Here is a 16,063-nt window from a genome sequence, read left to right as displayed (position 1 = left end):
GGACTGGATGGGCCTCACCCTGGCCACGTCCGTGGCCAGAAGACGCTGCACCTTGCCCAGGATGGCCTTCGTCCTTTCCTCCGACGGCGAGGCCAGACGTGCCACTGTGTCGAGCTTGGCTCCCAGAAACAGTGCGACTTGCGACGGGACCAGGTGGGATTTGGGAAAGTTGATGGAGAATCCCAGGTCCGTGAACAGCTGGACGGTCTACGGCGAGCTCCCTTGTCCTTGCTCGGATGAGCCAGTCGTCCAGGTAGGGGTAGACATGGATCCCCTGCAGGCGCAGCCGCGCCGCCAGGCACTTGGTGAACACCCTGGGTGCCGACTTCAATCCGAACAGGAGGGCCTTGAACTGGTAGTGCCGTCCTTGGACCACGAACCTGAGGAACTTTCGGTGTCCTTTCAGAATGGGGATGTGGAAGTACGCATCCTACAAATCCAACGACGACAGGAAATCGCCCTCCTCCAGTTGTCCCAGCACGTGCTGGAGGGTGACCATCCGGAACTTCTGTGCCTTGATGTACTTGTTCAGTCGTTGCAGGTCCAGGATGGGACGCCATCCTGACCTTTTTCACGAGGAAGTACCTTGAGTATACTCCGGAGCCCCGGAGCCTCTTCGGGATGAGCTCGATGGCACCTTTTTTGAGCATCGCCCTTACCTCCAATAGCAGTTGAGGGACGTGATTTTCGTTCCTGGCCACGGGTGGAACGCGGGGGCACTTTTTTAGAAATTTGAGGGCGTTCCCCTGTACCAGGGCATCCAGCACCCAACGGTCGGTGGAGATAGACTCCCACACGCTGAAGAACTTCGCCAGCTGGCCTCCCACCGGGGTGCTTCGGTGGGGTCCCAACACCGCTGTCGCTTCAATCTTGCTAGGACGACGCCTTAGCCTCCCTGGCAACGACAGCGGGGACCACCCGACTTGCCTCGTCCTCTATAGGCTTCCTGTGACAAGGAGCGGGCCGCTTGGCGCTAAGTAGAGGAGCCACCGCCGAATCCCTTGGAGGCACCCTGCTTGCCTCCGGTGCTCCGAAAGAACGGCCTTCGTTGCCGGAGAACGCCTAGGGCCTTAGCTGTCTCCGTGTCCGCCTCGATGGCTTGTAGGGACTCATCCACCGTATTCCCAAACAGGTTGTTCCCGTTGAATGGCATGTCCAACATCTTGGCTTGTATGTCCTGGCGGAATCAGTCGCCTTGAGCCACCCTCGTCGTCCAAGGCAAACGTTGTTGCCTAGCTGGCGGAAACTGGTGTTGGCAATGTCCGTTGCCACCATAATGGCGTGGTCCGACGCCACTTTGCCTTCTTGCAAGATCTCTAGGGCCTCGGCCCTCTCGTCATCCGGTAGGAAGTCCAACAGGGGAGCGATCTTGTACCATAACTCCCTGTCGTAGCGGGCCACGATCGCGAGGGAGTTGGGCTCCTTAATTGTTTTTGCCGCCGACGAGATAACTCGTCCCATTGCGTCCAGCTTCTTTTCTTCACCGTCAGGGGGGGGGAAGTTGACGTTGAGGCCGATGCCCCCCCCCCCCTGCTTTCTTCTTGGCTGCCGCTGAGACGACCGAGTCAGGGGTCGGTCGGTTGTGCCCTAAGGCACAAAGGGGCCGCGTCGTGGACCCGGTACTTCTTCTCGTACCGATCCCTCTTGGCATGCGTCGTAGACTGGTTCTTGAGAAGTGTGAGACCCTCGTCCCAGATGTCATCCAGCAGAGGCACGGCGAGGACTGCCTTCCTCTTGGCCTCGCGCCATTGGTAAAGGAAACCTTCCTTCTCTTCAGGGCAGAGGTGAAAAAGTTAGATTGCTCTGGCGATCACTGCATGGAAAGATCCGATCTCGTCCGACGGGGAGGCCCTGGCTGCCGATGGGATCTCTGTCCCGTCACCACCATCGTCTTCGGTACCCGTCGTGGCCGTGTCGGTTCCTGTGTCATCCCCAGGGACGGGGGTAAAGGCTGAGCAGGCCGCGAGGGCTGAAAAGGCGGGGCTGGATGGATCCGTCTCCTCTTGTTCGGGGTGCTTCCCGCCGGGCCCGGCTCTGGCTCCTCCGTCGAGCCTGGTTCCGGATCCTCCGTCGGTGGTAAGGGCAATCTCGTCCTTCTCTCCGAACATAAGGATTGTATTACCAACAAAATGGCCGCTGAGTTATCCTGCCGCTCTGGAAGCGACGGGCGCAACGGGTGACTAGGACCCTCGCCGATGCCGCCGTCACTCTCGTCGTCACCCTCGTCGGGATCCCTCCCGTGGGGACGGGCCTCTTTGACGCCCTCGTCGAGGCCCTCTAAGACCTCTACCAGCTCCTCATCGGATACTGTGTCCACAATGGCCACCGGCCCCCCTGTAACGCTCACCTGATTCCCACGGAGGCGCTGGTCTTGTCAGGAAGGTGTCTGTGACCCGAAAAGTGATGTGCAGGACTCTATTTGCTTCTGGGGCCGAACCTCTTCGCACTGTGTGTCGAACTCGAAGAGTGAGTTTTCTGCAGGTGAAAGAATATGGGGGTTAATGATCTGGGTTGTTGAATGTCCCTCGCTCTCTCTCTCTCTCTTCCTAGCTTCTCCGTAGAGCCCCCAGGTCAACGTGCTCACCTTAGATAGGTGAATGCTGGACTCTCCATCTGCGTCTGGTGCAGGGTGCCGTTGCCAGTTCCTTCACTGGTGAAACATAGGCCTCTTGACATCAGAGGATCGCTACCGTCGTTAACTACACGAGCGGTGAGTTTCTGGACACCTTTTTAGTCCTTATAGTCTTTAGGTGCGTGGGCACGTTAATATAGAACAGGACTCTGTATAATGCTTTTTCCTATTTGTCTTGCAGGGCTCTTGAGATAGGAGATGGTGTGAAGAGAGCCGAAGTTGGAGCCAGAGCCTTGGAATGAAGCGCTTGGAAATGCGCAAGTAAATGCAAGCGCTCTAACTGTCTCTTTTCCCTTGCAGCTGTGAGTTAGTGCTGAAGAGACGCTGGAAAACGCCGGAGTATTTGCAGGCGTTCTATTGTGGCGAGCGCGATGGACGTGAGTAAATACCTGTCTAATGTCTCTTCGTTTGTCTTTCAGATGCTGGGTTGCAGCGTTGAAGAAATCCGGAATTCGCGGAGTGCCGGTAAGTAATAACAATGCTTTTGTCTTCACAGGCGGAGGTGCAGCGTGAAGAAATGTTAGCTGCCGATGGATCAGGTGAGGAAAGCGCTGCGTGTAAAGGTTGCCGTGCTAACCTGTTTCTTGTCTTTGCAGGTGCTGCTGAATACTGGATACAGGAGTGGTAAGTATTGTTCTTGCAGGTTCAGGATCGGAAGGAAGAAAGGCTGGAACAGACTCGGTGAGCGTTCTGCTGCAGATGCAGAATAACGCAAAGCACGTTTGTTCAATCGGGTGTGGTTTAAATAGCCTTGGAGTGATGAGGCGTCTTCCTCCACGGCCCCGCCTAGGTAAGAAAAGAGTTCCAGTTCCAGGAGAGTTCCCGTGTTGTATCCAGGGAGTGGAGCTTGCCCCACCCAGGTAAGAAAGTAGTTCCTGTTCACAGAGGATTCCTATGTGGCTGGTAAGTAAGCAGCATGGTCTGCTGCAGGTAAGTCCACCCAAGCATCTTCTTACATATTATGAGCCCGGCGCTTCCAGTGCCGCGACCGATGGCTTTGATGAGCCTGGTGCCACCGGCGCCAGGACAAGGTCCAAAAGGTCCCAGTGGGGACCGGCTGGTGCCTAAGATAACGGTTAGGGGCCTGCTTCCAAGGACGTTGGGCTGTTCCTGACTCCTTGGAAGCAGTGATCATGACACCCCCCTCTTTTTCCGCTGTGTTCTTCACAGGGGTCTTTTCGATGGGTCTGAAAGAGGCTTCCCTCCGGAGGCAGGGAGACTCTGGGCCCCGAGGTCACCTCCACTGGTGTAGCCTCCACAGACTGCACCAGGGCCGCCGCGACTTCCTCGATAGAGGCATTGGCCAGGTGAATCAAGGCCTTCACCGCCTTGGGCGTGCTTCAGGCCTTCACCTTGGGGGGAGGATCACCGCCTCGCTCCCCCTCGGCCGAATCCTTCGAGATCGACCGGGGCCTCTCCAGAAGCTTACCCGGGTTCTCGGATTTCCTCTTCCCCGAACCAGACCGTTGGCTCGTGGTTGATGGTGCTGGGGAAGGCGTGCCCTGCCTGGCCGCCAAAGAGCCCGACCGTTCAGCGCTCCCGGTGCCCGCAGACTCGCGGTGCTTTGCCTTCTGTTGGGCCCCCGTCACCGGGGCGCCCTCACAGGACTTAGAAGAACGCTCGGACTTCTCACCTGACAGACTCCTTCCTTCCAGCCAGTTGGAGAGACGAAGGTCTCGGTCTCTGATGGTCCGTTCCGACATGTTCCTGCAAAACGCACAGTCCTTCTCCACTTGCGTTTTGTCCTCATGAAGGCAGTAGAGACATTTCGAGTGCTCGCCCTCCTTGAACACATTCTGTAGCTGGCATCCAGGGCAAACCCTGAACAGCTTTCCGGGCGTCGAGCTTCCTTTCTCCTGGGCCATGTTCGGGTAGGCCGCAGAAAATTCTGGAATCCTCCAAGAATCCTAACTCGATGAAATCTTCACCCTTGAGGGGCGTAGAAAAAAATCTGACACGGATACCAGTTAATCGGATGTAGAGACGGTGGAACTTGAGGCTCTATTTAACTGAAAAATTAGAAATTCTCTTTGAAAAAGCGCGAAAACACAGCAAAAGCTCGAGAGCTAAACATGAGGACTCCCAACACTTGAGCGTGCGGTAAAAATCTGAAGATGGCTGCCAGGGGCGGGGCTTAGGGAGAGGGCAGTCATTGGCTGGGGGCAGTATGACCCAGAGAACAGTGATTGGTTACTACTGAGAAAGACAGATCAGAAACGAAACTGATACTGATTTTTTCTTTACAGAGGATTCCCAGCCTGACAACGGGGAATATTCATCAGCATGTGAATCCATGCCAGACCCAATGCTAGAGAAAGCGTAGACACATTTCTCTGACCATGTTATCCAGAGACTGTTCCCCTTGGAGCGGTTCTGGGGGTACCGGGAGGCGTAGTCTTGGCATTGGGCGTTCTTCTGAGTCGCGAACGGGTCGATCTCTGGGAAGCCCCATTCTGCGAAGACGTTGGACATGATGCTTTCGTGCAGACGCCATTCGTATTCTATGGGCAGAGGGAAATCTCTGCTGAGCACGTCTGCCAGAAGATTGAGTTCCCCTGGAACATGTTGGGACAACAGAAACATCTTGTGTTTGAGAGCCCACATCCAAATGTTTAGGGACAGCATGGATAGCCCTGGAGTGTGAGTGCCCCCCTGTTTGGTCAGGTAATACATGGCTGTAGTGCTGTCTGTTAGAATCAACACTATCTTAGACATCCCTAAAACAGCTGGAGTCGGAGTATGCTCAGTCCCCTCGCCCTGATATACTAATGCAAATTAGATCGGAATTAGAAACATTTGAATCGCTCACGACACGCGAGGTTCGCTACTTCTCCCACCCAGTGGCAGTACGGGGAGCGGGATAGACTGAGCAGGACGCTGGCCAGCTTGGTGCGGGCAGAAAAGAGGGCCATCCCACATAGAATCCATTATCACCACAGGAAGAAAAACACATATGGGCAGATGCAGAGGTGGTGGTGGTATTACAGGATTTCTACCAAGACTTGTACACTGTGGGTCCAGCCCCCCCCCCCCCCAGGAAAGCTATGCCATACACGAGCTACTGGAGGGCATACCCAAATCTCGCTTAACACTCAAAGCGAGAGACAAACTTGACAGCCCCATCTCACTAGAGGAAATCATAAAGGTAATTTCCTACCTGCCCCTGGCCCAGACGGGCTAACTGTAGAATTTTATTGGGAATATGCAGCGGCGTTGGCCCCCATCCCTCCATGTGTGGGAGGAATCCTTACGGGCAGGGCTGCTCCCCACCTCTCTGTGGGAGGCAGCGATTACAGTACTCCTCAAGAAGGATAGACCCAGTGACGTGTGGTTCTTACAGGCCCCAAACCCTTATGAACTGTGATACAAAGATCTTTGCTAAACCACTTTCCAACTACCTGCTTCCCCTGACGCCACACCTAATCCGTCCCGACCAAGCCGGGTTTATTTGCCCTGGCTATTGAGTCCATGGCACACATCAGAGAGCGCCATGCACAGCGAGGGCTTCACCTAATTGGCCGACCGGAAATCAGGTCTCTGTACGCCGATGACATACTGCTATATGTCCGCGATCCGAATGTTAACCTGGACCCCATATTGCATGACTTAGACAACATTGGTCAATTCTCCGGGTTCACAATCAACCTTTCCAAATCGGATATATTTCCGCTCACCGACTGCACCTCTAGATATCTGGGCCCTTTCCCCCTGCACTGGTCACCCGATCACATCCAATACCTGGGGGTGCTGGTATCCAGGAAGCGACCCACATTGCTGAAGAACTATGACAATGCCGCCACGATAGTCGAGAACAAAATGCAAGTGGCAAGCCCTCCCACTGTCTGCCCCAGCCAAACTCTCCCTGATAAAAATGATACTGCTACCCAAAATTACCTACGTATTCTCCAATGTCATAGTCTGGCCAGGCAGAACTTACTTAAAACTACACACACTTTTTGGGAAATCTGATCCAATTCTAGTGCGTCCGCTCTGCGGTGGCTTCAAGACGGTCCGAATACCCCAGTGAACTGCCTGAAAGTCGAATACTTGCCTATAAAGCTAACTCAGGGGATAACATGCATATTTTGTCGAAACTTTATAAAATGTTGTTAGATAAGATGGTGTTAGATAAGATGGTACTTCCCGGGGGGGGGGGGGGGGATCGAGTGGCCTGGAGCGCCTACAATGCGGCCACTCTTCTGATGGCCTCCATGAGATGCCCGCTGCTTTTCATATCCTGATGCAGTTCCCGCACCTTTTTTTATAACTGAATCATTGGTGGCGACGCACAAAGACATGGGGCCTCTGACGACGCACTTTTAGGGACCATAGTCCCTGGGAAAGCAGAGTAAAGACTGGTTTACCCCGCGGCCTCCCTGCTGTATAATCCAAGATGGTGGGCGGGACTATGAGAGCTGCGGACCTGTGCGGGGGAGAGTGGGAGTCAGGGAGTCTGGGCTTCTCTCTCCGAGCCACGCTGCCACATCCCAGGGACAGTGTGTCCCCCTCCCCCGGTGCCACTGTCGTTGCCCCTCTTCGGGGGACCTACCGCATCGAGCACCAGATGAGTGCCGGGGGGGCCTTCTGCGGCATCCCTCTGCCCCCGCCTGTGCCCGTGCCCCTGGTCGGGAGCCTGGGACTTCGGATCTGGAGGCTCTGAAGGGCCTCCGGTCGCGCCTGGAAGAGCAAAGGGAAGACCTAGCGAGCGCCCGACAGCAACAACCAGCGGCGTGTGGTTCCTTCTGCCGGCCCGAGCGGTCATGCAGCCCTCTTCAAATAACTTCACTGGCCACCCGCAGGCACGACCATGGGTGGAGCCGGTCTGCCTGATCCACTGGGGGCGGGAGGACTTGCCCCCCCTCTCTCTGCCATTAGGGGACCCCCCAGCTTCTGAGCACCAGAGCTGAGGCCACGAGGAGTGCACTCGATTCTGCACCTTGGGAGGCTGGTCCTTCCAGTGCCAGGGGGGGGCTGGACTTGCCAGCCGAAGAGTAAGAGGGAAGGACCCCTTCCCACGACTGCCGACATCCACACACAGGGAGTGCTCTGGCTGACCACGACTCAGGCTTCACCCAGGAAAACCCGGTGATCCAACTCTCCACAAAGCCATGCTCAAGATTGGTTAAGGGGCCTCATTGCAGCCGGATTCCCTCGCCAGGCAGAGCGCCATCACCACACACAGACGATGCGAACTTCACTTTAATCGAAGATTCCCCACAGCCTCAGCTGAACACTGGCTCTCCCTTCCTTCCCCTCACTTGAGCATCTCCTGGGGCGCCCCAGCCCACTCTTAAGCTTCCTCTCGGCTGGCCCAGGCGGGCTATCCAATCTCGCCCGCGACTCTGGGAGGTGAGGACCTTCTCCCCCACCAGCAATTCTATCATCCCCACGTACTACAGAACTGTACTGGTAGTCACCTCAGACTAAAACTTTGAACAACTGCTTACTTACCTTTCCCCCTCAGGGGGTCGCTGCACTTCCCGACAGGTAGCCTCGGGATGGTCTTGTGGTAGACACAGATTGCACGTATTGTGCTCGTCTACCCAGGGAAACTTTCCGTCACACTTTGGGCAGAACTTAAATGGAGTACTCTCCATGTGTTATAAAATGGTAGCGGGCGGGTATATGTAGGAAAAAAGGTGGAAAGAAGCCTGTTATGACCACCCCCACTCTCCCTACTGTACAGGGCAGAGACCTTCCAAGGCCCAATGTCCATCGTGGCAGTCCTCGACGGCTGGTTTCCTTGATCTTCACCAGCGTCTATCTTCAGCGTAAGGTGGAAGTAAACAGGGAATTCTTAACAGTAATAGTAAGAATAAATGGCTAAAGCCAAGGGAACTCTGCAACATGCGTCCGACTAGTATGGCGGAAAAAAACAATCTGAGGGTCCTACACGCGTGAGGGATCATGGGTACTGGGGACGTCACTACAGATAGTATTACTGGCACGGCCTGGTTCGAAGCAGCTGAAACTGGAAACAAAGACATAAGATGAGGAATACGTGGGAGAACAATCCATTCAAAGCTCATTTTTAGCCACGTTTTAAACTCCATTGTCTCCTGGCTTAATTTAAGGTTCCCTTTGCGCCTTTAACCAACAGCGTTAGAAAATCCAGCACAATCCAGATTAAAAAGGTGAAATCAATGTTCCCTTAATAGCAACAGGAGTCACCAACGTCTAGACTACAGTACCTGCCTGCACTGTTGACCCTTATACTGCAGCAATCTCAGAAGTGAGCCAAGGTTGATCTAAATGTTCCGTCTATCTTTTCACTTGTTTAGTTTGCCTTATGTACTAGATGTCACTGTTCAATGCAAATCACGTCACAATTAGAAAGGTTGTGTGATTGGAATGTTTCCTGTGTAGCCTGGATGATTTTTGTATTGATTTGATACATTTGTAACACGTTTTAAACAAACTGAACTGCATCCAAGCACAGGTGGAGAAGAAAACACCATTTAGAGCTCTTGCTCGAGGACCGAAAATCAGTCAAACAGTTGAGTCTTCCTTTTCTGAATGAGAAAAAACGTAACGCTTCGAATATGAAGTGGCAGTAAATGCCATAGTCTAGGACCATACGTTGAAAAACCTCTATTCGCCCAGTAAACAAATGTAGAGGATGAAATCACCAGTAGATTTGTATCCAGAGAACGCAAGTGGTGCTTTGGCTTGTAAACTACCAACTTCCTGATCAAATACACATGGAATAGGTTAAGGCATTTAAAAAGCAAACATTCTTAAACTCAATTCTTTGCTTCACTGGGAGGCATTGACGCAGGGAAGAGAAATTAGTAGATTTAGGTACTCCAAATAAACAAAATGTTGCGTTCTGTGCTCTTTGAATTAGATTGATTCGTCAGGTATCCCTACCACAAGAGCATTCCCGCAATCCATGCTCCTACCACCACTACATGACATTTATTAAAAAAACGGAAGTACATGACGTAGCAGCCGAAGGGAAACAAACGTATATATAGATTGTATTTTAGTTCCTATTTGGAAGTCGCAGTCCAGGTTAGATTGCCACAGGTAGCATACATTTCTTAGTTTAGCTATAAAAAAACATGGGTACTCCTAGATGGGGCGGGGGCAACAAGAGTTATCTGCTTACAGATGTTTAGGCCCCATTAGGATCAACTCTGTTTTGGATGGGTTCAGTTGAAGTCTATTTGTTGTCACCCACTGACCCACTTCGATGCACTGTGGGAATTCCGAGGTCTTGCTCACTCATTTAGATCTGGGTATTGTCTGCATAGGACTAACCCAGATCATTTTTTCTAAACATGCTCATCAATGGTTAATATACAATAAACAAAAGTGGCAACAGTGACAAGCCCCCGAGGAACCCCTCATTCCAGCTGAATCCTATTGGAGGTGTGCCCTGCCAGTTGTACTTGTCGATTTTATCCTAAATGTTTCAAAATTGGGTTTATGAAAAATTCATTACATTTGTTTGCTTTAAGTGAGGAAGGAGTAATGTTCAATGAGACACCAGTGGGACTAATAAAATTGGAAATGGTAGAGGAGAGTTTGAGGTTTATTTAATGATGTTACCAAGGTTTCTAGATTTCTTCCATATTCTTTTCTGTTAATGATGGAACTTTTTAAATTTGGACAGCGAGAGCGAGTACCATGGAATTAACCATTATTTTGGTATTCTAGATTTACAAAAGGGATAAGGAGCGATGGGTAGATTTCAAAATGTTATCATCATTGTCAAAGAATTAGTCACATCCAGACTTAGCAAATGCCAGGACAGTTATTGAGGTTAAGTCGGGACCTGAGATCCTAAGATATCTTTCTTACTACAGATCTTTATTGCTTCCTCATTTTGCTTAGAGATAGCTTGGTTCAATCGATTAAAATTGTATGACCAGGAGATTGCCTTGGTGCTATGCATCTGGATACCTGAATCCTGCAGTAATAACAAATCAAGACAATGCGGTGTTGGTATGAAGGAGATGTAGTTAATAACTATTCATGATATCCTGTAATTCAGCTTAGTCAAGTGTGGTAGTCATTTAGCCATATGCTCAAATCGCCCAAAAGCAAACGTTGAGTATATCGGAGTGCAGTTGTGGCCATGAATTGATCTTGATTAGCTATAAAAAAATAAAATTAAAAATCTTGTCCGGACCTGGATGGTGGGGCACCAGAGGGTTAATCTATTGTACGTATGCCTTACCTTAAGTAAAGGATTAACATACAACAGCCTCAGAACATTATAATATTGGCAATGAGATGGCCTTTTGCCAGAAGACAGGGCAGAATGTGGGGCCGAGCTGTGACACGGTTAGGGGGTGCAGCATATGGCAGGGCCATCGCCTGCCCAGGATTAGCCCGCCAGCCATGGCCATGAGGCAACACACAAGACACCCCAGCACTGCTACTGTTTGGGAGTGAGCTCACATCGATCAGTCCCCTGTGAGGATCCGAGTGACTGGCTTTCCAAACTGCATTTACAGGAATTATTGCAGCCATAGTGTGGGCGTTTCCCAGGTAGTGCTCCCAGTCATGTCCCTTTCGGGGCTCTGGCCTGCGACCTTCAGTATGTGACCACAGCAATTCCACTATTATGGATGTATAATGTACAGCCTCCCCCCAAAAATAGTTCTGGTAAAAGCGATGTGTTTCCCTGCTCCACATACGAGTGAAAGTGAGGACGTCTGTCAAAGGAGAGAGTTCAGTGTTGTTCACCCCACACGACTCAGGGAGCACTCTTAGGACACACATCCCTTGGCGGTGCCACAGATGGCCTCAGACAACCACAATATCAGATTTAAGTGTCTTGTCTGGGAGACCGCCAGGGGCAGCAGCCAAGATGGCTGCCTGAGCACGTCACTCCTTGGATCAGCCAAAATAATAATAAAAAACAACTGGTGCAGAGTACAAATATAAACCCCAAGGAGAGCTGTGACACCAATCGTCGGTCCGGGAACCGAACTAAACGCCTTGGAGGTGGCAGAGTGACCTGTGAGCAGCGCTCTAGATATTGGAAGTGGGAGTATTTTATGTGCTATTTTTTAAAGTTGGGAGTAAAATGAGTTTATGTAGTAAAAATGCACATCCAATACCCAATGAGAGTATTTTACAAGCAAGTAAAAAATGTTTTAACTGGAAAATGGAAATTATTATTGCTTTGCACCTAGTTATTCATGCACATTACAAGATGCATGTTTACTTCTTCCAATCATGCAGTAATAATGCTACTTTCTTCCTGTGGTAATGCATGCACTACTGGTCCAAACATATCCATGGAGCTGTGTGGGTTCTACATGTGTTTCCCATTTTTGTTTTGAGCATTTGTACTCCCTAGTTTTATTTTTGGCTAGTATTTGCCTATTTTTGTGGAGCTAGAGTGGCCGATACACCCCTTAGCTGTAGGGTTTCCTGTGAGAGGTAGACCCTGGGCCTGATTGTTAGGTAAGATTTCCACAGAGCTGGTAAATCTTCCTTTCCTGGTTAAACTCCAGAACATTTTGCTTTTCTAGTTTTATACCTCAGTGAGTGGGAACCTTTTTCAACACTCACCTGTCTAACTCTTTTTATGGGTGTCATTTTTTTTTAAGGCTCTCCATAGTGTCTTTTTAAAGTTATGTTTAACAACTTATTGGCAAAACTGCCTGTTGTTGCTGGGTTGCCCTAGGGGCTCCCCATTTAACTTTCTTGTGCTAACATTGAGTGAACTACAGTTCACAAGGGTAGAAAGGATCTTTGGATCCCTTTTACATTAGATTCTGTGAAACCAGAACACCCCACCTTATGTGGAGCGCTGGGGCGATACAAGGTATCCCCTTTCACATTTAAACTAACAATTCTGTTACAGTGACAAGCTTACCTTTAATGGCTGGTAGCAGTGATACCGTTTACTAATTTGGTGCACCTTTACTGCGGGCTGTAATCACAGCTGCAGTAAAGGCACCTAAGGGTGCACATTTTCCCAAAATGGCGCCTGTCTTCTTTTTCTGCCATTTTAGTGTTTGTCGTTTCTTGTTCCTTCCCCCGATATCCAGGGTGGGAAATTCCTTTGTTTGAGTTTTGTCTTTGGCGCGAGTCCCCTGGACCCCCCGCCCAGGCTCCAGTCAGTCTGTAAGCACAGGAAGTGGGGGAGGAGTCCAAAACTTCCGCCTCCTTTGTCTCATGCCTTCCTTCAGCTGGGCCAAATCCCAGTGGGGGGTTGGCTGTCCTGATTGGGCAGCCAAACGCCCCTTTCTTGTAAAATGCAGGGAGAGAATGCAGAGGTTGTGTTGCAGTTCCTGATAAATACTGGAAACCTGGAAGCTGAAGTCATGCTGACCACTGGAACAGAAAACCGAAGAGGATGACTAAGGAAAAGCGGCGGGAGAATGATTTCCAGCGGCCAGAGAGCCTGCTGCAGCCCTTCCTTCGGATTGACCTGGGGTCTCCAAAAACGACGACCCGAACCCAGAGCCTGGTGAGACCCACTAGACTCAAGACGACCTGCATTTTGAGCCATCCCACGGGTTGCTGCGACCATGCGTTTTTGCAATACCCCAATACCCTGGGACCTCCAGCTACTGCGCGGTGCACGGTCTTCCGAATTCCGAATCTCGCTGAAACTTCGTGGGCATCCTGGTGTATCTCCAGAGACACGAATCGAGTCCAAAAAGTCCCCTCAGAAGAGTGCTGGACCTTTTAAACAACCACGATTTTCTGTCTTCTGTGCGCCTTGAAAAGGCGCCAAACCCGAAGAACTGCATTCAGCCGCGAGAGAAATCTTGCCTAGAGCCTTCTTCATCGATCCCTGCTGCAAAGTCCCTTCTGAGGTCTTGTGTTCAGTCTCCAGGACAAGGAATCCACTGACCGGGTATTTGGCTGCAGTCCCTGAAGTTCTCCTGCTGCAATCTCTTCTTCATTGCTGAGGTACTGTGTTGGCTTGGGTATATACTTACCTTCAGCCTGTTGGGATTTCTGTGTAGTCCTGGGGTGTTTTCTGTGATTGGGAGGTCCCTCGTCCAGTACACCCAGTCCCACTGCTAGAATCCTGCTGGGGTGTCTTCTGTGAAGCCCCTGGACCCTCTTCTAACCCTAGAAGTAAAGTACTCACCCATTTGCCTAGTTTTCCTAAGGAACTCTGACTTTTGTTACTAAAGAACTTATTCTAACTCTGCATATTGGTCACTAGTCCTGGTGACCCCCCCTTCTGCCACTGAGAACACTCATGCTCCAAGGGAAAGACTTTGAAGGGATTGGGACTTCTGCCTAGAAAAGAAAACAAGTGTTTTACTTACTTGTAAAGAGTTGGTGGATAACTAATTCTCAGAGTGTACAGTTACAAAAGTTCTTAATGATCTTTGAATGTGTGATGCACTGTTCTTAAAAGTATGGTTAACATCTTTTCTTCCTGAGCCACTGTTTTACCAGTCTAAAAGAAAGTTGATGCCAAGGTAGTTTACTCTCCTGTGATTAGGTTGTGCCTCTTTACAAAAGTAATGTGTTGGTTTCACCAGAATATTCCTGAAGGGTAATTGTATGAGTGTCCTCCAACTGGGTCTTGCTTCCCCTGACATGCTAGTAGCCTGTCCTTAATAAGTCTACATTAGGTTGTTGCCTACCTAGAATAACTATTCAGTAAAGTGTGACATTGGGTTTTACTTTCCCCTTCACTGTGAAGTTAAAGTATGTGGGTTTTACTTACCCTGTGTTAGCTGTGTGCCATCCAAAACAAGTTACCAGAGTTATTGCTTACCTCAATCTGGGGTTCCCCGATTTCCAAAGCATCTGTAATTGCATATTACATCCTTAGGTTTTACTCACCTGGTATAACTGTGTGTTATGACAAAAGTAGTTATAGGTTTTTACTGCACCTAGAATAAGTGTTTCACTATTCACCAAAAGTATATTGTCCAGTTGACGGTTTATATGATTTGTTCCAAGAGTCACGGTACAACTGGAAGGGCCAACTGTCCTTGTATTACCAAAAGTAATCTAAAAGTAACCATTGGTCTTTTACTCCCAAAGAACATGCTTGACCTATACTAAATGTGTAGAACAAGGTTTTGACTTCCCTAGAACTACTGTTAGGTGTTCCAAATAAGGTTTATACTTGGGTCTGTGTACTTTCAAGTATAGTGTTGTGTTTTATATTGTGATTTCATATAATGTGTTAGTACTTACTTAACCCCTAGATTTATCTGGGCCTACCTGTATTTCAATAAATCCTTTATTTTTACAATACATAGTGTTTCAGTGTTTCTTTGGATCATTTGTATTACAATTTTCACTTGTACTGCATCTACTGCCCTCTCTCCCTCCTAAGATAAGCCTGGCTGCTCTGTCTAAGCTACCCCGAACTCAGGTGGTACAGCCTTATACTAAGAGTGGAGTCTTGTACTGCCTCAGTAGAATGGCTTTACCAAGCCCTTAGTTGGACTTCAGAAAAACTGTCCTAACACTGATCAAAGAGGGGAGACCTTGCTGATGAAGGGTCTGTCATGATGCCTACCCCCAGGCATCCGGTCCGGGCCCATCAGCCCCGGGAGCAGGCATCTAGACATTTAGTAAAACCTCGGCAGCCCCGGCTAGGGGCTATCTGGGGTCAGGCTCATAGCAGAAATCAGTCCTGGCGCCTTAGGCGCCAGGCTCAAAGTCATTACTTACCTCAGGCAGACCATGCTGCAAATGACTCCAATCCAACATGAAGCCTGGCCCGTTGGCCCGTGGTTGATGGCGCCGGAGAGGATGCGCCCTGGCTGGCAGCCGAGGAGCCCGACCGTTCGGCGCTCCCGGTGCCCGCGGACTCGCGGTGCTTTGCCTTCTGTTGTGTCCCCATCACCAGGGCGCCCTCACAGGACTTCGAAGACCACTCGGACTTCTTCTCACCTGACGGGCTCTTTCCTTCCAGCCAGTTGGAGAGGCGAAGAGGTCGATCCTTCATGGTCTGCTCCGACATGTTCCCGCAAAACGCACAGTCCTTCTCCACATGCGTTTTGTCCTCATGAAGGCAGTAGAGGCATTTCGAAAGCTTGTCCCCCTTGAACACATTCTGTAGCTGGCATCCAGAACAAACCCTCAACAGCTTTCCGGGCGTCGAGCTTCCTTTCTCCTGGGCCATGTCCGGGTGGGCCTCAGAAACTTCTTGACTCTTCCAAGAAGCGTAACTCGACGAAAACTTCACCCTTGAGGGGCGTAGAAAAATCCGAAACGGGTCCCCGTTGATCGGATGGAGAAACGGTGGAGCTTGAGGCTCTGTTTAACCGAATAATGAGAAAATATCTTTGAAAAAGCGCAAAAACGCAGCAAAGCTCGAGAACTAAAGAACGAGGACTCCCCAACACTTGAACGTGCGGTAAAAATCTGAAGATGGCTGCCAGAGGCGGGGCATAGGGAGAGGGCAGTCATTGGCTGGGGGCAGTATGACCCAGAGACCAGCGATTGGTTACTACTAAGGAAGACAGATCAGAAACGAAA

General features: G+C 50.4%; 1 protein-coding gene across 5 annotated transcripts in view; it reads right to left on the bottom strand.

The window, feature by feature from the left end:
- TDRD6 (tudor domain containing 6) overlaps nt 1-16,063 on the bottom strand; it is a 1,508,150-nt gene that overhangs the window by 1,380,793 nt on the left and 111,294 nt on the right. The gene's annotated exons all lie outside the window — the stretch shown is intronic.

The sequence above is a fragment of the Ambystoma mexicanum genome, chromosome 4p (genome assembly GCF_040938575.1).
Source record: "Ambystoma mexicanum isolate Mex_15411 chromosome 4p, UKY_AmexF1_1, whole genome shotgun sequence".
NCBI classification, from domain to species: Eukaryota; Metazoa; Chordata; class Amphibia; order Caudata; family Ambystomatidae; genus Ambystoma; species Ambystoma mexicanum.
The sequence above is the reverse complement of the archived record's forward strand: the minus strand, read 5'-3'. Positions and strand labels throughout refer to the sequence as shown.